Source organism: Hyla sarda, chromosome 1 (assembly GCF_029499605.1).
Source record: "Hyla sarda isolate aHylSar1 chromosome 1, aHylSar1.hap1, whole genome shotgun sequence".
Lineage (NCBI taxonomy): Eukaryota > Metazoa > Chordata > Amphibia > Anura > Hylidae > Hyla > Hyla sarda.
This window is the reverse complement of record NC_079189.1, coordinates 379,047,936-379,069,851: the sequence shown is the minus strand read 5'-3', so window position 1 is coordinate 379,069,851 and position 21,916 is coordinate 379,047,936. Positions and strand designations below refer to the sequence as shown.

Genomic DNA, 21,916 nt, shown 5'->3' with positions numbered 1-21,916 from the left:
TCTTTCAGTCCATATCAGTATATTTTGCCTTCACTATTTCAGTGCAATTTGTCTATAACTGTTCCAGTTTAATAGTGCATTCTGTGATATTAATTAGTTACCAGTGATAGTCTATTTTAGGTCATTGTATACTCCTCTCACAAGGGGCCCCTTGTGAGGTGGAATACTTTATATTTTATATCAATTTTTTATAAAATCTGTATATCCTATTATCATTGAAGGACGATCCTTGTTTCCTTCAATTGATTCATATAGTTTACCTTCCTTGAGGTCTGGGTATTTTTGTGTCTTTTTCTAATATTTATTATTGGCACCATAGGTATAGGTGCATTACCCATTTTTCCTCGGTTGGTGATATAATTGTGAGCTGCACATATTTCTTCCTCGTTTGTTTCCTAGTGATTTAATTTACAAATTTGTTTATTTTTCTGGCACCAGTTGATTTTAAAAAAAGTTTTCCACGGGAGTACCCCTTTAATGTTTTGGAAGCAGAAAAAATTGGTAAATTTAAGAATCTTAACAACTTTGACAAGGACAAAACTGTGATGGCTAGACAACTGGACCAAAACTCTTCAAAATGGCAGGTCTTGTCTAATAATCTTGGCATATAGTGCTTAGTATCTTAAAGTGTCCCTGTCATTTGAAAAATGACATGTCACAGAGACATGTTGGGTATAAGATGTGCTAGAAAAAAAAGGCCAATCCATGGAGGCCCACCATGTAATTTACAAAAGTAAAGAATCTCCTGCTAACAAATACGAAGGAGCAGCAAGTCTATCGCAGAATAAAATGAGACATGATTAGTAAATCTGATCCTCTCTACTTCAGTACTATTTTATTTCTTTCAACCTGAAGGTATTATTCAGCAGTTTATGTACTTAGGCAGGAAATGTGATATATACTGGAACATATTGGTTGTGCATTGACCTTGAATAGATTTCTTTGACCTTGATACATGACAAAGGATGGATTTACCAATATATAGATTTAGAACATACTACTATTATTTATCTACACCAGTAAATGGTGACCCTTTACCCTGCTTTTCTTGTGAATGTGTATCCATTGGGATTCATTAAGCATTTCAGGACATGTGATCCATGAGCATGGAATCCCATAGGCCCATCTTAGAATTAAGTTTTATATTAATATCTGTACAAGATATCCTATAAAGCTAATAATAAATATACTGGATACATTCTTTTAGCGAGAATAGGTCTTAGTTTAATGGGGTTATAGTGCAAATAAAGAATGCACTGTAAGTGCACAGTAGTGTTAAGCCTGTGCTCAAAGCACCACTACCTTATATGAACATCTTATATACAGTACTTGTATCGGAGCAAAAATCGTAAATTATTTTCTTTTATCTATTTTTGTTTCAGTGTAAGGCTATCTTCAAACCTTTTAAAGGCTTTTTTTTGCTTAAAAAAGAAGCTAAAAATGTAAGTATTTTTAATATGTAAAATGCCATTTGTATTGTGCTTTGTTTAAAAAACATCAACAAAAAACAAAATAACCAAAAAAAAAACAAACAAAAAAAAAAAAAACATTATAATAGCTGCAGCTTTTGTGGCATATTTTCTCCACAGTATTTTCCCCATAAAAAAATCATGTGATTGAACGATTACTGAACAAAGCACCTGATCTGTTATATAAAAAAGGGCCACAAAAACAATACCTATTTATACATGTCCGTTTTTTAGCAGGACCAACCCAAAAAACCTATGGAGGTCTATGAAAAAAACTGCCACAAACTAATGCAAAAAAGAAAAAGAAGGTATTGATTCAATGGATCACATATGGGTGCATCTGTATTTTACTCTTTAGTTATGGAAAATCTACGCTGCATATGGTTGTACCCAAATGGAAGGATGACACATAATGGAAATGATGCAAATTTGCAGTATTTCAGTTTACAGCAGTATCAAAGTAGATAAGATATACAAAATCTCAGCCACCTACTGTGGAAGAAATCTGCTCAGAATTTCTTTTGTGTTTTGGTGTCTAATCCACAGCATGTCAAAGGGGTACTCCAGAGGAAAAACAATGTTCTTAAATCAACAGGTGCCAGAAAGTTAAACAGATTTGTAAATAACTTCTAAATAAAAATCCGGGGTCGTGACGTCACATCACACCCCCTTGTGACATTACACCACACTCCCTCCATTCATGTATATGGGAGGGGGCGTGATTGAGTTGATTTGAAAAAAAAATTTTGCCCCCCTCTGGAGTACACCTTTAACCCCTTAAGGACCAAGGGTTTTTCCGTTTTTGCATTTTCGTTTTTCCTCCTTGCCTTTAAAAAATCATAACTCTTTCAATTTAGCACCTAAAAATCCCTATGATGGCTTATTTTTTGCGCCACCAATTCTACTTTGTAATGACGTCAGTCACTTTGCCCAAAAATCTACGATGAAACGGAAGAAAAAATCATTGTGAGACAAAATTGAAAAAAAAAAACGCCATTTTGTAAATTTTGGGGGCTTCCGTTTCTACGTAGTGAATTTTTCGGTAAAAATGACACCTTATCTTTATTCTGTAGTTCCATACAGTTAAAATGATACCCTACTTATATAGGTTTGATTTTGTCGGACTTCTGGAAAAAATCATAACTACATGCAGGAAAATTAATACGTTTAAAAATGTCATTTTCTGACCCCTATAACTTTTTTATTTTTCCGCGTATGGGGCAGTATGAGGGCTAATTTTTTGCGCCAGGAAGTTTTTAGCGGTACTATTTTTGCATTGATAGAACTTATTGATTCATTTTTTCATGTTATAAAAAGTGACAAAAAATGCACTATTTTGGACTTTGGAATTTTTTTGCGCGTACGCCATTGACCTTGAGATTTAATTAACCATATATTTTTATAATTCAGACATTTCCGCACACGTCAATACCATATATGTTTATTTTTATTTACACTGTGTTTTTTTTTTATGGGAAAAGGGGGGTGATTCAAACTTTTAATAGGGAAGGGGTTAAATGATCTTTATTCGCTTTTTTTTTTCCTTTTTTTTTTTTGCAGTGTTATAGCTCCCATAGGGACCTATAACACTGCACACACTGATCTTTATCATTGATCACTGGTTTGTCATAACAAACCAGTGATCGATGATTCTGCCGCTTGACTGCTCATGCCTGGATCTCAGGCACTGAGCAGTCATTCGGCGATCGGACAGCGAGGAGGCAGGTAGGGGCTCTCCTGCTGTCCTGTAAGTTGTTCGGGATGCCACGATTTCGCCGCGGCTATCCCGAACAGCCCACTGAGCTAACTGGCATGCTTTCACTTTCACTTTAGACACGGCGTTCAACTTTGAACGCCGCTTCTAAAGGGTTAATAGCACGCGGCACCGTGATCAATGCCGCGCGCTATTAGCCACAGGTCCCGGCCGTTGTTAGAGGCCGAGCCCGACCCGTGGCCCCGCGTTATAGATCGGGAGCGGACTCATGACGTACCGGTACGTCATGTGTCCTTAAGGGGTTAAGTTTCATTATGAAAAAGCTGCAGAATAACTTTGGATTTTCCCATTGATTTCAAAATGAAATTTGAAATATGAGTGGCAGAATTTCTCTGCAGAAAAACTGACCACAGAGCTCTCTGCTGACATCCCGAGCACAGTGCTCTCTGCTGACATCTCTGTCCATTTTAAAAACTGTCCAGAGTAGGAGAAAATCCCCATAGCAAACATATGCTGCTCTGGACAGTTCCTAAAATGGACAGAGATGTCAGCAGAGAGCACTGTGGTCATGAGGTCAGCAGAAAGCAAAGTGTTCCAAAAAGAAAATAATTTCCTCTGTAGTATTCAGCAGCTAATAAGTACTGGAAGGATTAAGATTTTTTAATAGAAGTAATTTACAAATCTGTTTAACTTTCTGGCACCAGTTGATTTAAAAAAAAAGTTTTCCACCGGAGAACCCCGTCACCCCCCCCCCCCCCACCGGCGTGTGATCATCTCTTGATAAATTTAAGTGCATCTGAGGCTGCTTGCGCAACAGAATTGGAGTCAGAGTATATCTTAGGTACAATCTATGTTAGCAGGTTAAATTGTAGTACGTTTGGTGTAAAGCAATGCCTTCTTCACACATACCACACCCCCTTTGTGATAAGCCCAACCCACTTGGTGGACACAGTTTGATAAATCGACATTTAATTAGCATAGTATGCTAAAAAAAAGAAGATTTCAGTGCGGAAATACTGTGGATTTTTGCTGTGAAAAAACGAAATCCCTGAGTGCTATAAAGCCCATCAGGGGTGATATAGGATCGCAGACCAAGGGTTGGATACTATAAGGCAGCAGTTATGGAGGACATGGAGAGATGGAATCCAGCCCTAGCTGGCCATGTCCCACTTACTATTGAGAGGTGAGAACTTGTGCTGGATTACCTTCTGCATAGGAACTGCATTTTTTGCAAACAAGTAGTGATGTGCGTTGTGCAAGGGTCATGGGGAGGACATGTATGAGGTGACAAACACCAGATCCTTCAATCCTGGTTGGCACAATCTGGCATCATATTTATGTCACTAGTCACAGACTGTATCCATGTGATCTCCATTGCTTACATACCAGTTGATTATTTTTCTAATAGTTTCCCTTTAAAGGGGTACACCACTGGCAAAACACATTTTTTTCAAATCAATTGGTGCCAGAAAGTTAAACAGATTTGTAAATGTCTTCTATATAAAATGTTTAATCCTTCCAGTATTTATCAGCTGCTGTATACTACAGAGGAAGTTGTGAAGTTCTTTTCTGTCTAACCACAGTGCTCTCTGCTGACACCTCTGTCCATGTCAGGAACTGTCCAGAGCAGGAGCAAATCCCCATAGCAAACCTCTTCTGCTCTGGACAGTTCCTGACACAGACAGAGGTGTCAGCAGAGAGCACTGTGGTAAGACAGAAAAGAACAATACAACTTCCTGTGGAGCATACAGCAGCTGACAAGTACTGGAAGGATTAAGATTTTTAAATAGAAGTAATTTACAAATCTGTTTAACTTTCTGGAGCCAATAGATTTGAAAAAAATTTTGTTTTTTTAAAGTACTTGAAAAAGAAATAATAATTCCAGGAATCAGAACCTATCCTAAAACTAAAGAATGATGACCTGACATATAAGTGCACCATCATAACCAGTGAGTAAAGGAAATGTGGCTGCAGTCAGTATGAGAACATCAACATGGTGAAGAGACTAGACTAACCTATTGATAGACGCAGATAAATATCTCGGACAGCTGGGTGGAATTGTAATTACATTTCATTTCACCCTTTATCTAACCTCTGTAAAGATTGAAATCTCTATATACTGATAGGCAAGGGAGCCTACATAAGAACTGTCATTATACTGCTTTAAAAGTCCTTATGAATCATCTTACAAAAATAATACTCCTCAAAGAACGGAGCTTTAACTATTCAAGGTAAAAAAAAAAATCTTATCTATCCCTTACTGAAATCCGCCGGCGAATGCAGTTTGTAGAGAAAAAAAACTTCGGTATAATATAGTGACAAAGTATATGAAAATATATAGAACGTTATAGTGTCATATATTATAGAATTCTATTTGATTTCTTTTCTTTCAGTTATTCACGTTTAAGTCAAACAAATATATTTTTAGACATACAACGTGGAATGATTTGGCATTGGGATAGTTCCAGTACTGCATCATATAAAGTGAAAGTAAAGGTTATTATAAAGGGTGTCTCCACCTAGGGCACTAAAGAAATGTCTTTGTGGAAATTCAGTGTGGATTTAGAGCAGAATCCTGCTGCTTTTAGGGTGCCTTCCCACAGGGCGTATACGCAGCGTATTTGACGCTGCGCAAAATTTATGGCAGCAGCGGGAAATACGCTGCGTATTCCTTGCTCTCTATACACACAGGGCTTTCCGGCTGCAGCCCTATGTGTGTAGTGAGTTTTGGAGGCGTGGCCATGTGATGGCGTGTCTGTGACGCGCGGCTCCACCTCCAAAACTCACTACACGCATAGGGCTGCCACCGGAAAGCCCTGTGTGTATAGTGAGCAAGGAATACGCAGCATATTTCCCGCTACTGCCATAAATTTTGCACAGCGTAAAATACGCTGCGCATACGCCCTGTGGGAACGCACCCTAAATGAGAAGCGGTTGCTGAGGTAACAGCGTGGAATTTACATTACAGATCTGCATTACAACGAAAGAGTGAACATGTTCCTTCTTTCAGCAGAATTCACAAAGTCCCATTTATAAATGGGAATTTTAATTTCAGCACCTTATTTAGGTGTCAAATGTCACACAAAAATAAGCACCAGTTTGAACTCTGTGGATCCAGTGAGGAATTTCCTTCTGGAATTTTCCTCAGTGTGAACATACCCTTACTGCATGGTATTTTTATAAACTAGCCAACCACATGAAAATGAAAAGACAGCACTGACAACCTTTGCTGTGACACTTTATTCCAGGAATCCACCGTTTTTTTGTGCGAAACAATTGCTGCTTACAGCTTGTGAACGCACCTGCCTGTCCTCCCACTGGATATCTATTTCTGCAATAAAGCAAAAGAAGAATGCAGCAGCACACTGCCAGCACAAGGATATTTCTGCAATAAAGAATCACAACAAATGTGGTGAGTGCTGTCTTTTCATTTTCATGTCATTGGATTATATTTTCACCCTACGTTGGGACTGACCACCACCAGTGGACGCTAGATGTAGTGACTGTGCCGCACCAGACTGCCCGCATTGGTCCGGAATGTAAACTGTAGGCATAGCTCAGCAGTGCCACCTATCGGCTTCCTTATTGTCTTGTGTTTTTAAAAACTATGATTAAAGGGGTACTCCGCCGGAAAAACATTTTTATAAATCAAATGGTGCTAGAAGGTTTAACAGATTTGTAAATTACTTATATTTAAAAATCCTAATCCTTCCAGTACTTATCAGCTGCTGCTCTGCTGAAGTCCTGTCATTTTAGCGGAATCAGTGAATGGAGCTACATAACGGAGCTTTAAAGTCAGATGTGAATATAGCATAACTCAGAAGTAATACAATACTCCTTGACTCTTTAGGGTTTATTTGATTTGTGGAAGACATGAGCAAAGCGGATACAATTGGCTTCATGGAATATGCCACCTGGGAACCCATGGGCAGCCTAAGGCAAAGGCTGAGGTTGACAGGTAGTTCCAGATCGCCAGAAATTGCAATATTAGTTGTGTAGTTCAAAACTGTGGAACTGTCCTGACCGCAGAGAAGTTGAAATGCAGCTAGACTGTAGTCAAGCCATGCAGTTCTTTACCTCACCGCATACAACATACTCATACACCGATGTAGCAGAATTGCCAACTTTCTCATGTGCATGGAGCTGTCCCAGTTCTTATCTTCAGGCAGGTGTCAGGAGAAATAAATGGTCGGGCTAGTTGAATTTCAAAGGTAAAGTGCCCTGAAACCAAGGGTGCTATAAAAATAACTAAAAGGAGTACAGTGGTGCAGCGACTTATTCCCTATCCAAAGTGGTCAGACTCCCCACCATCTCCTGTATAGCCCCATGGCTCTGCCAGTAACAGAGCATGTCAACCCCCGCACAAGGTGGCGGTTCTGTATCTCTGGCTCTCCCATAGAGATTCATGCATGGGCTGTGTTGGTCTCCGCTTTGTGCTTTGTGCTGGAGCCAACGAGCTCCATTCTTGGAGGAGAAAGTCAGGGTGCCATGCAGGTCAGGGGGGGGGGGGGTTGTCCCTGCTGTTGGACCACCCAAGATTAGGCACTTATCCCCTATTCTTTGGATAGGGAATAAGATGTGCTGCACCACAGTACTCCTTTAATGATAATAATAACATGCTAGATCTTTTGTACATACAAGACATTGCTAGAGCTGTCTGGAAGCTGTTTAAATCCATATATGTGTATATTAAAGTTGGGATGAATATATTAGGCAAAACGATACTTGTGCATCGATGGGCATATTTGGGTAATATATTAAGTGCCTGTACCTGCTACATGGACCCACAAAGTTGGACCAACTTTTGCAAAACTGCAACTCCCATCATGCCGAGACAGCCAAAGGCCTGGTTGGGAAACACTATACTAACGCAGGTTTTTGTATTAAGTAAAACAGTTTGGGGTAAACTAGAGGGCTATTAAAGCATGCAAAGATCCTTTAATGTTGTGCCTTCAACTATGAGCCCTATGGAAGGCAGATTAGTGGGTGCAATGATATATATATATATATATATATATATATATATATATGGGCTATATCAGATTACAGAGATGCCCTAAACTGAAGAAGCCTGACCTGATAACCCTTTATATTTATTTTGATAGTAAATTAAATAGAAATGTTAAGCCATTGTTATTTCTAGATTGTTCACCATACTGAAATATTTATACAACCTTAGAACAAAGGTGAAAAGTGAAGGATTGCACAACCTATGAAATAGCTATAAAAATGTTTTCTACATGAAGTATGGTACTCTTGCACTTGGTATCCTGCAAACTGCATTGCATGCTGCATTAGACCACAAAACACACATGTAGATTTTGTGGCAATTTTTAACTTATTTTTTTTTTATAGAATGACAAAATCAGCTTAAAAAGAAATAGGAAATATGAGGAAAATAATTATTCTTCTCCCTCCTGCTGGATCCACTTCTGGCTATGGAAACTGCATAAAAATAAACTTCAAAGGTTTAAAAATGCATATGTGATTTCCTGCTTACAGACACACTCTCTCTAAAGGGTTATAATGACATGTCTATAGGCTATGCCATAAATGTCTGATCAGAGGTGTAACTTGTAGCTTCTTTGCCCCAATGCAAAATCTGCAACATTCCCATGTGCCAATTATAATACTGGTCTCTAATAGGGCAGATGTACCTTGAAGCCCCCTTAGCACAAGGGCCCCGATGCGACTGCTACCTCTGCACCCCCTATAGTTACGCCCCTGCGTCTGATACGTACGGGTCCACCTCTAGAACCCACATAAATTGCCTGCTTTATTTACCAGTTTAACACTTTCTGATTGTAAAACCGCATAAACAGCATAGCTCACAGTGCTACAAAGCTTGCACATCTCCTATTAAAGTCAAGTTACAAAAAATGCCCACAGCCCAAAAACACCCAATGACCACAGGCAGGCCAAGGCAGCTGGGGGACCCTAGATCTCGAGTTGAGACCGACATCTATGAGACATTTTTGGCATATCCTGTCAAGATGGATATAACCCTCTTAGAGATGTGCATAACACCTTAGTCTTAGTAATCTATATAGGCAAAGTCACTATATTTATTGCGTGTTTATATAAATCTTTTTTTAACATGTTCAATTATTTGTAGTTTTGCTTAGGCTGCGTTCACATCACGATTTCTCCATCTGACTTGAGTAAACAATTTTATAACTTAAAGTCGTATGAAATCGTATATAAAGTCGGATCCATTGACCTCCATTAAAAAATCGGATCCATTACACACATCCGATTTGATCCGCATCTGATTTCCCACAATTTTTGTTCAGGTCTGAAATCGTGGTCAAACCCGATTTCAGACCTGAACAAAAATCGTCTGAACGCAGCCTTAACTGTTGCCCTTTACACTATTTGTTTTGCTTCTTCTGCTGCTGAAAAGAATGAATCCAACAATGCATGTCTATGGGTGAAAGGGGAAAACAGTCTCAGCACAGTTAACAGAGGACAGTTCCGTTAGGAAGCTATTGGAAATATACAGAAAAATACACAGTACTTGCAAGTAATAACATAATAGTATATATTAAAGAAAAACAAATAACACATCTTAGTGCATGTGTGTGCATGTGACACAATATAATCTTTTAAAATGTCATTTATTAGAAGACATAAAAATAAATAATTTATTTAAAAGCGCAGACTCATATTTGCTTACAAAAGAGTAATAATGAAATGTGCTGTGTGGGAAGCATCTTAGTACTATCTGAAATGTTAGTCTACCTCAGGGTTATTTTGTTACATGAAACTTTACTACTCAAGGCACAAGTGGGGTTAGTCTTAATTTGGTTTTAGTTTATGTACATGACCTGTACATCAATAGTTCACCAAATACTACCTCCTCAGGTCAAGAATGACTGGTCAGAGGCAGCCTATATTTCACAATTATAAGGACATAGATAGGGTAGTCCATTCCCATGCTGTACTAGGTCAGTGAACTACTGCAGTCCCTCTCTGCCTCTTGTTTATGTCACCTAGCCATCCAAGGGGACCGAATGAAACAAAACAAAACCTAAAAGAAACACAAAATAAACAGTTGAGAAGACATGATAAAAACGAAATCAATGCAAATCAGGTTTATACATGAAAGCAACTAGAAAGTAAAAGAGCAACAAAGGAAATAGAAATATTCCAACTTATAACAAAATTATTAAACAATACATAAATAAAACAAAAACAAAACAAGAAAAAACAAAACAAATGTAGAGTCAACAGATCCAATGGATGAAATGAAAAATCTAGAAGCATTGTACAATTGAATTGGGAAATCATCAGCTCTATCTCCGCATCTCATCGTTGTTTTAAAGATTTTCCACCACATTTACCAGTAGTGTTGATAAAGAAACTTCAAATTCACATAATGCAATTTTTCACTCTCCCATTATGCATTTCCATGGAAGATCGTGCCTATTTAATATATTTTGGGAAATGAATCTTATAGAAATATTGATGTCCCATATTTCCCCCTATGAAAAATTATCCCATTTAAATTTCAGTTGCTGAATTTACAAATGTTGTAAATTAGTTTTCAGGTTTTTACATTCCCTATGTTAGAAGTGTACCTGAAAACTAAGCTTATCACCCATTCATCATCTGTTATCTGGGGGAGGGGGCACACGGCAGCAAGTGTTCAAGTCCCTGCACTGCCAATGCGGAAAAAATGTAGCTATTCAGTTGTGTACTCTCTGAAATTTCAGGATTACAGACTTGACACTGCTGCTTCTGTTTTACAGAGTTAGTTTATGGAGGGTTCCCCCTAAACTAGATGATCTCTTTAAATAAGAACTACTATGAAACAATATGGCTTATAGGATGTATTTACTTAAGGGGGTGCTCTACTGAAAAACATCTTATTCCCTATCCAAAGGATAGGGGATAAGATGTCTGATTGCGGGGGTCCCGCTGCTGGGGAGTGAACTCCGCTTCATGCCGGATGACTGGCGACTATGTAGCCATCACGCCCCCTCCCATAGACATGAATGGAGGGGGCGTGGCGTGATGTTAAGATCACGGAAGCTCCAAGCTTCCATGTTCAGGACACCACTGCTGCCAGCCTGGAGATCCCCTAAATGACATAACTGAGCTGACTTTAATAAGAAAACCCAGTAAAAAGACATGAGACTGTGACAAAATACAACATACCCTCACAATTGTTGAAAGCCCATGATTTTTTATGCTAAGTGTATCTATTAATGCAGCTTATTGCAATAAGTTTGTTTTCTATACCCGATGGAACTGTGTTTTAGCAAGATGAGTGTATTCATATTGACAGCTACATATGTAGTTATATCTGGAGTCTACACGCGAGGACGCTGAGGCAGTCGTATAATTTCACATGAATGATTCTGATATGTAGCATTTGTTTATGTCTGTGCCATTTGCCAAGCTATAGCTGCAAGGGAAGACCTCACTGACTTCAGAAAAGTGCTCTCGCAGCCAAGACAGCTCAATGTGCCATTATTCCACTTGCTGATCCTCACTCTGTATTCTGAATAGAACAAGATCTGGAAGTGTTCTACTGAGAGGACACAGAACGTTTCCGGGGATACCTTTTTTCTATGGCAGCACTGGCAGGACATAGGACATAGAACTCATTCATGGCATGATATGCATCTTTAATTTGCCAAAAAATCAGGAAGAAAGGGGAGAACAAAATAGCATGCCAACCATATGTTTTATCACTATTGATTCTGTCGTGTGATGAAAGTCTTTTAAAAAGGTGAGGATTGTTTTGTTTGACATTTCACGTGAAGTTGGCTTGCTGTTACTACCTCAAGGCATTGTTGCACCTATGAATCTTATACCATATGCACACTTCAGGTGAAAGCTGCTTAAAGGGTGGATACAGAATTCCTACACTCTTAGACAATGACTGTAGCTTACAGTGATCAGCCAACAAAAACAAAAAAGTCCCAACTAATCAATGTGGGAAGGAATAACATTCCAGACATGCTGCTTAAAGTGCAAGTTTAGAACTGTCAAGAGTCTATGCTGCCTGGGAAAGAGGAAATATTTCGTCTAATAAAATGACATCTGTCAATGAGCGCAGATAGTGAATAATCTTTGTTACAATTGTTTATTATATCTATAGTATAGGATTTTTAAATCCCTTTAGCTCAATCTATGTAGATTATTGAGTTCACAATCTTCATGCTTATAACATGTGCACAAGGCTTATCATTGCTTCTGTGGGTCAATATGATTAAAATGATACCTATGATTACATGCTTTTCTATTATTGCGCTAAGAAAATTCGCAACTTTTTAACCAAATTAGTATGTTAAAAATCCCTCTATTTTGACGACCTATAACTTTTTCATTTTCCCGTATAAGCGGGGGTATGAGGGCAAATTTTTTGCGCCGTGATCTGAACTTTTTATTGATATAAAACGTTTATTAATTTTTTTTATTTATTTATTTTTTATAAAATGTGACAAAAAAGCTGCAATTTTTTTTTTTTTTTTTTTTTTACGTTCACCCCGTTCACCGTACGGGATCATTAACTTTATATTTTAATAGTTCGGACATTTATACACACGGCAATACCAAATATGTTTATTAATTATTTTTTTACACCTTTTGGGGGTAAAATTGGAGAAAAGGGACACTTTACATTTTTATTAGGGGAGGTGATTTTACTAATTTTTTTTAAAACTTTTAAAAAACTTTTTTCTTCTTTTGTTTTTACACTTTAATAGTCCCCATAGGGGGCTATTTATAGCAATCAGTTGATTGCTAATACTGTTAAGTGCTATGCATAGGGCATAGCACTGATCAGTGTTTTAGGCTATCTTCTGCTCTAATCTGCTCGATCTCAGACCAGAGCAGAAGAAGCCGGGAAGGCAGTGGAGGCAGGTGAGGGGACCTCTGTCCGCCATGTTAGCTGGTCTGATCCCCGCGGCCGTGCCGCGGACGATTAGATCAGCATAAAATGTAGCTACGCTGCTGCAGATGGCGTGATCTGTATTGATCACGGCATCTAAGGGGTTAATTGCAGACATCCGCACGGTTGTGGATGTCGGCCATTAGCGGCGGGTCCCTGGCTGCTATCAGCAGCCGGGACCTTCCACACATGACCCGATCATCGCTCTGATGCTCGCGGTCAAGTACAGGACGTAAATGTACGTCCTGGTGTGCTAGATACCGCTGCACCAGGACATACATTTACATCTGTTGTTGTTAAAGGGTTAAAAATCTTAATCCTTCCAGTACTTATCAGCTGCTGTATGATCCACAGGAAGTTTTTTTTTTTTTTTTTCCTTTCTTTCTGACCACAGTGCTCTCTGCTGACACCTCTGTCCATGTCAGGAACTGTCCAGAGCAGGATAGATTTTCTATGGGGATTTGCTCCTACTCTGGACAGTTCTTGACATGGACAGCGGTGTCAGCGGAGAGCACTGTGGTCAGGCAGAAAGGAAATTCAAAAAGAAAATAACTTCCTGTGGAGCATACAGCAGCTTACAAGTACTGGAAGGATTAAGATTTTTTAATAGAAGTAATTTACAAATCTTTTTAACTTTCTGGCACCAGTTGATTTAAAAAAATATGTTTTCCAGTTGAGTACCCCTTTAATCAATGCTTTATCCTTTAATTAGTCAAAAGGTTAATATTTCTTTCATGTCTGCATCATACACTAAATCAGTATATAGTAGTACCATTGTCTTCACAAATACTGGAACACAACAGAAATCCAACACCCCATTATAAATCAATCTGTCAGGACCTGTCATACCTGACTTGGTTCTGTTATGAGCAGAAGCCATGACAGTATTGGGCAGAGAGCCATGGAGTGGTTAGTATAAGAGAAACATCATATCTTGTAAGAACACATTAGGAACAAATGAATTGGTTACAAACATCTCTAATCTGGTAAAAACATCCTGCATAAAACCTGTTATCACATGTTTACATTGTAGAATAGAAACCAGGATTTGCTATTGCCAACACATCTTACATCACCCTACAAAAAGCCCCAAACCACAAGTTAATAATGTGTCATGCACATTGCACTCCTATTTTATTTCTTGTTTTTTGTTTGCCATCCAATATTCTGCAATATGAATGGTTTTAATTATTGGTATTGTTTGAATACTCTTAAAAATTAACCAGGATCACAGGTCAACCTCTACTGGATAGAAACGCCCAATCCTAGTGTGTTATTTTTATGCATTTAATAGGATTTTAATACATATCTGCTCTTAAATTTAGAAATCTATAGGCAATACCTGAAAAAGCATGTTGTAACAACAATAAGGAAAGATGGCAGGTTTCACTTGTTACAATTTGCCACAAATGTATCAACATGGTGCACACTACATAATGTATTCCGCACAAATCACAACATACAAAACACTCATGTCACCCCATGGTTGTTGCCCATGTACAGTATCTAGACAAAGTCAATATATATTATGTGGAGCTGAAGTGGTGTAGATCCGGCACTGCAGAACTAGGGTCAGTTATAGGAGTGCGGTGTAGTAACAGTGCAGGTGAGGCATGGGTGTGGACAACGGTGGTGCAGTTCATATGAAGAGACATAATCCACAAAGAAGAAAATCAAAGAGAAATGCACTCACCATCCACAAACTTTATTCGCTGGAGTACGGGCACATTATATTGTGAGTTGTTCAGTCACTGGCCTTTCTTGCATTATTTGGACATGTAATTCTACAATTTTATAATGCACATTATCCTCATTTTATTTGAGCCCAACTGTATAATTTTTGGCCATCTTCATGGTGCACAGGACATATCACTTATCCATACTGAATGGGGACCTGTTGGCCCCAATTGCTGGGAAAGTGTTTTTTAGGTATTGTTTGTTATGGCTATAAGATATACTATATGGGATGGGGCATCAATAGAAGGCTCTATAGTATAAAAATTGAAATGTGAAACACAAACATTGTAATCCAAGTGTTCCCTATGTAATGGGATCATGCAGACGTAAGTGAATAGAAATAATTCTTTGGTAACATAGTAAAGTGACAACTGGTAAGAATTAGAGATGGCCAATCCAATTCAGAATGAATTTGATTTATACATAAATAAATAAACTTTACACAAAATGTCTGTATTGATTAGGGGGAGAGTAGCAGGTACTGCTTACTGTTCTTTGAGCACAAGGTGGTGTAACACTCACGTTTCAGAAGACAGGAACTCCGGTGGATGTGGATCTGCTAGACCTGTGTGGCAGATGACTCGGACCGTACCAGGGAGCGGAGTCTAAGGTGCCGCTGGTTTTCACCAGAGCCCGCCGCAAAGCGGGATGGACTTGCTGCGGCTGGCAGCACCCAGATCGCTACACCTGGGACGGCTCGACCACACAGGCGGCTGAGGAGACGCGAGGCACTGGAGGGAGAAGGTAGCTCATAGTCAGGATAGCAGAAGGTCAAGGCAGGTTGCACAGAAGCGTAGTCAGGACGTAGCAGGAGGTCAATAAGCAGGCGGTAGAGGAGCAAGGTCAAGTCACAGAGCAAAGGATCAGATACACGGCAAGACAACTCTCAGGTATGCTTTCTCTCAGGCACAAGGCCACAAACATCCGGCAGGGGAGTGAGGAGGGTGGAGGTATTTATCAATGAGCCACAGGTGAATTACACTAATGAGCGCACTGGCCCTTTAAATCTTAAAGCTCCGGCGCGCGAGAACACTAGGGGACGGGGACACATGCGCCGGAGCAGAGAGGCAGAGGCAGGGGCAGGAGAAGCACCAGGTGAGTGACGGACTGGGGCTCGCATGCAGGCGTGTCCCGCGATGCGAGTCCCAGCCCCGTCGGCGGCAGCAGGTAATGGGACCATGCGCTCGCGGCCAGTGTGTGCAGCCAGAGCACATAAGTTAACAGGTGGTACTTAGCCCCTTATACTTGCTGGACTGGACTCTGTGCTCCTGGCCCAGCAAGTATAGGGTTGAATAGCTGTCGGCCATCGAATCTGAAACAAATGTGAAGGCCGAAGCAAGGGAAACCTCCCGAAAAGAATTTCATGAGGTTTACTCATCTGTAAGAATGTCAAATATTCAATACTGTAAAATGAAAGAAAAGCCTTCTTGTAGAGATAAATTGGTCATATGAATAAACAGTTATTGGAATATTTTATTTTCATTGTTAATCCATAGAGGTAAGCAAGGAGCTGACTTGTTAACACTTTCCCTTTTTTCATTACCATACTTGTTTTCATCCTGATTTTCCAGTACTATGTTCTTCATATTTCGGTATCCCCATAGTGACTGCAGCGAGAGCAGCCTTGGGCATGACATCATTTTTAGCCTAATTAATAATAGAAATGTACTTGCTACAGTGGTGTAATGATGTGACCAGAATGCCTCAGTCTATGGTTATCTAAGGCATTGTATTAGTCACTGACCTTAGCACACCCTGGAATGGCATCACATTGATTTGGTAATGATATATTATACGACTAAGTCTAAGCTTAGTGCTGCTGCTGCTTCCAGTTTAGATTGGGCTACAACTAAATTAATTGTTTCTGTGTACTCAAGAACAATTGACTCTAAACATGACTAGAGCTACTGTGGCTTACAGCAGCAAATTTCTGCATAAATGTGCCATCAGTTTGGATTTTTACAGCTGTGGCTAGCTGAAAATACAAGTGCACATCAAGAATGGCCACAGTTGACCAATTATTTGTCATTTACACAGGTCTACTCTGTTTTTCCCGATCGGCCAGTTTAGTCTCGAATGTTGCTAGCATGACTGATCAACCACATTATGCCGATTCGGTCAAAATGTGTATGGGCAGCATAAACATCAGGTTATAGTTAAGGCCATCTGGCAGACTTAAAGGGGTATTCTGGCTTTATACATCTTATCCCCATCCAAAGGATAGGGAATAAGCTGTATGATTGCAGGGATCCCGCCGTTGGGGACCCCCATGATCTCAAGATCACGGGGATCCCCAGCGGCGGGACCCCAGCGATCATACATCTTATCCCCTATCCTTTGGATAGGGGATAAGAAGTGTAAAGCCAGAATACCCCTTTAATATGTGATAGCTCATATCGTTATGAAAACACCTACTTGAGTTGTATAAAAGCTTCAATGAAAAATCAAAGCTATGATTTAATAAACAGAACTTGAAAATGTTGGAAACCTGGCTGATCGAAACCCCACTGGTCTCCTGGTTTCTAGCATTATGAAATCCTATGAGAGATAGCACTTGAAGGTTCATGTAATACAGTAAAATCTCCCTTAGTGGACACCTCCCAATTGCGGACAGTTTTTTTTTATTACACAGCAGAACCCCATAAGAACCAATTTAGTTGCACCCTCCAAATAAGGGACACTGCCAATAGCGGATACACACAATAGGGGACAAAACACTCCCAATACGGGACAAAACACTCCAAATAGGGGACAAAATGTGACAGCCTTACCTTGTACATAGGGCCACCGTCAGCAGAAGCCCCAGCACAGGAGCAGAAGAGCGCTGTTCAAACAGTGGTCTCCTGCTTCTGTATGTCTGCCGGCAACATCATTCACCCTACCCCAACCCCCCTGTGCCAAACCATCCCCCCTTTATTACCCCCTGTGCCATTTCATTCCCCCTTTATTACCCTCTGTGCAAATTCATCACCTCCTCTTTACTACCCTCTGTGCCTCTATATATCGACCATATATCCCACCTGTGCTATTTCATCCCCCCTGTGCCATTTCATTCCCCCTTTATCCCCCTGTGCGACTTTATTCCCCCTGTGCCAAATCATATCCCCCTTACCCCTTGTGCCACATCACTTTTCCCCTTACCTCCTCCCCCTGTTGTTTTTCTTACCTGGCCAGCAGGCTCAGGTGCATGAGCTCTCAGCGGGTTTGACACTCTCCTGACATCCTCTGCACTGCACTGCAGGAGTGTCACTTGTCATTGCTGGTAACCGCAGCTGCTCACAGACTCTAAGTGAGCCTTTTTCCCCAATAGGGGACATCTGTCAATAGCGAACACTATCCCCCCGAACCGCCCGCCGTCCCCCCCCCCCCCCCCCCGTGAGTGTCCACTATTGGGAAATTCTACTGTACCAGTTTATTTCATCAGTGAAGATCAAGGGATAGGCCAAAATATCTTTAATGGAACAGAAACATGACTGTCTCAGGACCCGTAATGTTCCAACTGTTCAGCCCACACAATATGATTGTTATTCATAAACTTGTCCTAAAGGTCCTTTTTTGGACAAATAAACAGCACTGTTAAACATGAAATTTATCAAGTTTAACATCAAAAGACATAATAGTAAAATGAAGCCAAAATACACTCATACCAGCCTTAAATGGACTAGATGAGTAATGTGGATTCATTGGTCAGTTAGACACAAACTGATCTATTTTATAAAAGAAAGATTAGATTGGAGAAAGATTCCCTTATCTTCTTGTTAAATATATATTCCCAATGCACAATTATTCACGTATTAAAGTCACATGTGTCGAATCAGCATTTTGTAGATATAGAAATTACGATGAGTTGAACCGAATTTTCACATAGATTTTAATGACCTTAACACTCTCTGCATTGAGAGACTGTGGATGCTTGATGTCTGTTCCCCAGAGCAAACAGTTTATATTTATCTGACAGAAAGCAGATCAAGGCTTGCACAACAGCATGAGGATAAACATGGCTTGTGTGTGTCCTGCACAACGTGGGTATTTAGATACCTATATCCAGTGGTATTTAGAGGACATTGCTGCTGCAGAGGCCTGTGCTGCGGCTGATGTGCTTGTTCTGCTCTCTATTGATTAGTACAATCCAAGGACATTAAAAAAAAAAAAACTGCAGCTGAAAAAGGCGGCTTATTCTGAGATCTGTGAGCTGTGGGCAGGTCTGAAAAATTCATAATGCAGAGGAAAATAGGTGGCATATCACAGGAGGACAAACTGAGCCAGTACATATGCCGCAATGCCCAACAATTCACTAATATCTAGCAAAATAGCAATGATATCCCATTCTCTTTTTGTCATTTATTTCATTTATGCAGTTTATATAATGCAAACATATTCTGCAGAAGTGTATAGAATGTTGCACGTATTTTCACAGTCTAACCTACTGGTCTTTTTGCCCGTACGCAGCCATGATAGTTACTTATTTTATATAGTGCAAAAAGGAAATGATCAAATGCTGATAGGGAGGGGCCTATTTATATGAATAAAATACCAGAAAGAAATATTATAACACGATTGCAACACTGTGTGTTGGATTTAACTCATAATGTCTTATATTAAAATCCAAAATGTGTAGGCCAGTTTAGGCTGTCTGGCTTTGAGATGTTTTACACAGAGAAGGAATGGCAAAAAATCTTAAAGGGTTAATCTGGAGACAATTTTTATTTGTTTGTTTTTTTTCAAATGAACTGGTGCTAGAAAGTTATACAGATTTGTAAATTACTTTTACTTTAGGAACTGTCCAGAGCGGGAGTAAATCCCCATAGCAATCCTCTTCTGCTTCAGACAGTTCATGTCACAGAGAGGGGTGTAAGCAGAGAGCACTGTGGTCAGACAGAAAAGAACTATACAACTTCCTTTGGAGCATACAGCAGCTGATAAGTACTGGAAGGATTAAGATTTTTAAAAAGAAGTAATTTAAACATCTGTTTAACTATTTGGCACCTGTGGATTTGAAAACATTTTAATTTCTCCTGAATACCCCTTTAACCCCTTCCCGCTACATGACGTATGCATTCTTCAGAAGTCAGAATCACCCCCCTTTTCCCAATAAAAAAAACCTGTGTAAATACAAATAAACATATGTGGTATTGCCGCGTGCGTAAAGGTCCAAACTATAAAAATATATTGTTAATTAAACTGCACGGTTAATGGCCTACACATAAAAAATTCCAAAGTCCAAAATAGCGTATTTTTGTCACTTTTTACACCATAAAAAAGTGAATAAAAAGCGAATAAAAAGTCCATTCAAAACAAAAATTATACACATAAAAACGTCAGATCACGGCACAAAAAATGAGCCCTCATACATCCCCATATGCGGAAGAATAAAAAAGTTATAGGGGTCAGAAAAGGACATTTTTAAACATATACATTTTCCTGCATGTAGTTATGATTTTTTCCCGAAGTACGAAAAAAATCAAACCTATATAAGTAGGGTATCATTTTAACCGTATGGACCTACAGAATAAAGATAAGGTGCCATTTTTACCGAAAAAATGTACTGCGTAGAAACGGAAGCCCCAAAAATCTACAAAATGGCATTTTTTTCTTCAATTTTGTCACACAATTATTTTTTTTTCGCTGTGGATTTTTCGGTAAAATGACTGATGTCACAGCAAAGCAGAATTGGTGGCGCAAAAAATAAGCCATCATATGGAGTTTTAGGTGCAAAATTGAAAGCGTTGTGATTTTTAAAAGGTAATGAGGGAAAAAATGAAAATGCAAAAACGGAAAATACCATAAAGGGGTTAAGGACCTATCACATAGGCTTATACTGCCCAGGGCTATAAGCCCAGAGATCAGCCACTGAACAAGCTGTTCACATTTTTTTTACAGGCTTTAAGAACATTGATGGTGAAATTTTACAATGTTATAAACTGTTAGGATACGAAAAGCATTTGGCAATATTGCTAATTTTCTGGGCTATAGCCGGATGACAGAAAGCCTGTTGGCAAACAGACATTCCTTTACGAGCTATTCTTTGTTTTATTCATGATACATGTTGATCAATTTTTCTTTTCAGGTCCAGTTTGCAGAAGTACAGTCTTGTGACACTAAGTTATTAATGGAGTTTCTATTTAAGGGAATGTTCCAATTTTACCTAATAAAGGCTAATGTTTATGTAGTGTGCAGCACTTTGGCTCCTTGGTAGCATAGCCTTAAAGGGGTTTTTCTGTTTCAGAGAGTTCTATCTAAAAACTACCAAGTTATATAAATTACTCGTATTGTGTTATCACAAATTGTACTGGCTGCAGTAGGCTTTTGCTTTGAATATCCATCAGAGGAAGTTGTTCTTTCATTATTAGTGTAGTGTTATCTCAGCAGCTCCCTAGCTCCGTCCTCTCTCCCAAGATGACACATCCTCCTTTATTGTCTCAGGTGGTTAGCTGCATTTAGGCACTAAGCTGTAGACCTGACCCGAGTGATGCCATCACCTCTCACCAGTCCCTACCATCTCCCTGTCATACACAAATATATTTTTATTGGGACATTAGCGGAAAAATGCTGCCTTGTGCTGAAAAATGCAACAGACAGTAGAGCAGACAGAGAGATAATACAGCAGGTGCTGCATACAGTATTTACTGACTGCAGAGCAGTAGTCTGCAGTGTATAAAAATGCAGCAGCTCTGGAAGTAGCGTTGTGGGCAAAGAGTAGGCAGGGTGAGAAGACTGTTATTGAGAACTGAGGAAAGCAAGGCATTCTAGGAAACTGCTCAACAGGAAGCAGTGAGAGCACACGAATGAGAGCATTATATACCAACAAAAACAAATACATTTTCAGTATACAGTTTCAGAACTAGGGCAGACAGGTAAGCAATGTGATATGCTTCATTCATATGTAGCATTCTTTTTTATTTCATTTTTTTGTAACCTGATGTTGAGTATTCCTGTAAGATCTGTTTCTGGGAATTCCAAACAATAACTACTATTATAGCTACTCAAGCGATTGGGAGCCAACTTTCCCAGACACCTAAAAGGTAAAAATGCTTGGGCAAAATAGAAAAAGTCTTACAACGTAAACTTGCTATGACATTAAGTGTATTGAAGAAA

At 39.4% G+C, this 21,916-nt stretch overlaps 1 protein-coding gene and 1 long non-coding RNA gene across 7 annotated transcripts in view; one reads left to right on the top strand and one right to left on the bottom strand.

Annotated features, from left to right (window-relative positions):
- The window catches only part of NTRK2 (neurotrophic receptor tyrosine kinase 2), a 274,910-nt gene that overhangs the window by 131,802 nt on the left and 121,192 nt on the right, over positions 1 to 21,916 (bottom strand). The gene's annotated exons all lie outside the window — the stretch shown is intronic.
- LOC130275815 (uncharacterized) overlaps positions 265 to 21,916 on the top strand; it is a 142,859-nt gene continuing 121,207 nt past the window's right edge. For all 4 annotated transcript variants that reach the window (XR_008844909.1, XR_008844913.1, XR_008844908.1 and 1 more), the window contains exons 1-2: positions 265 to 1,777; positions 11,698 to 11,920. This is a non-coding gene — a long non-coding RNA (uncharacterized LOC130275815). The remainder of the gene's footprint in view (positions 1,778 to 11,697; positions 11,921 to 21,916) is intronic.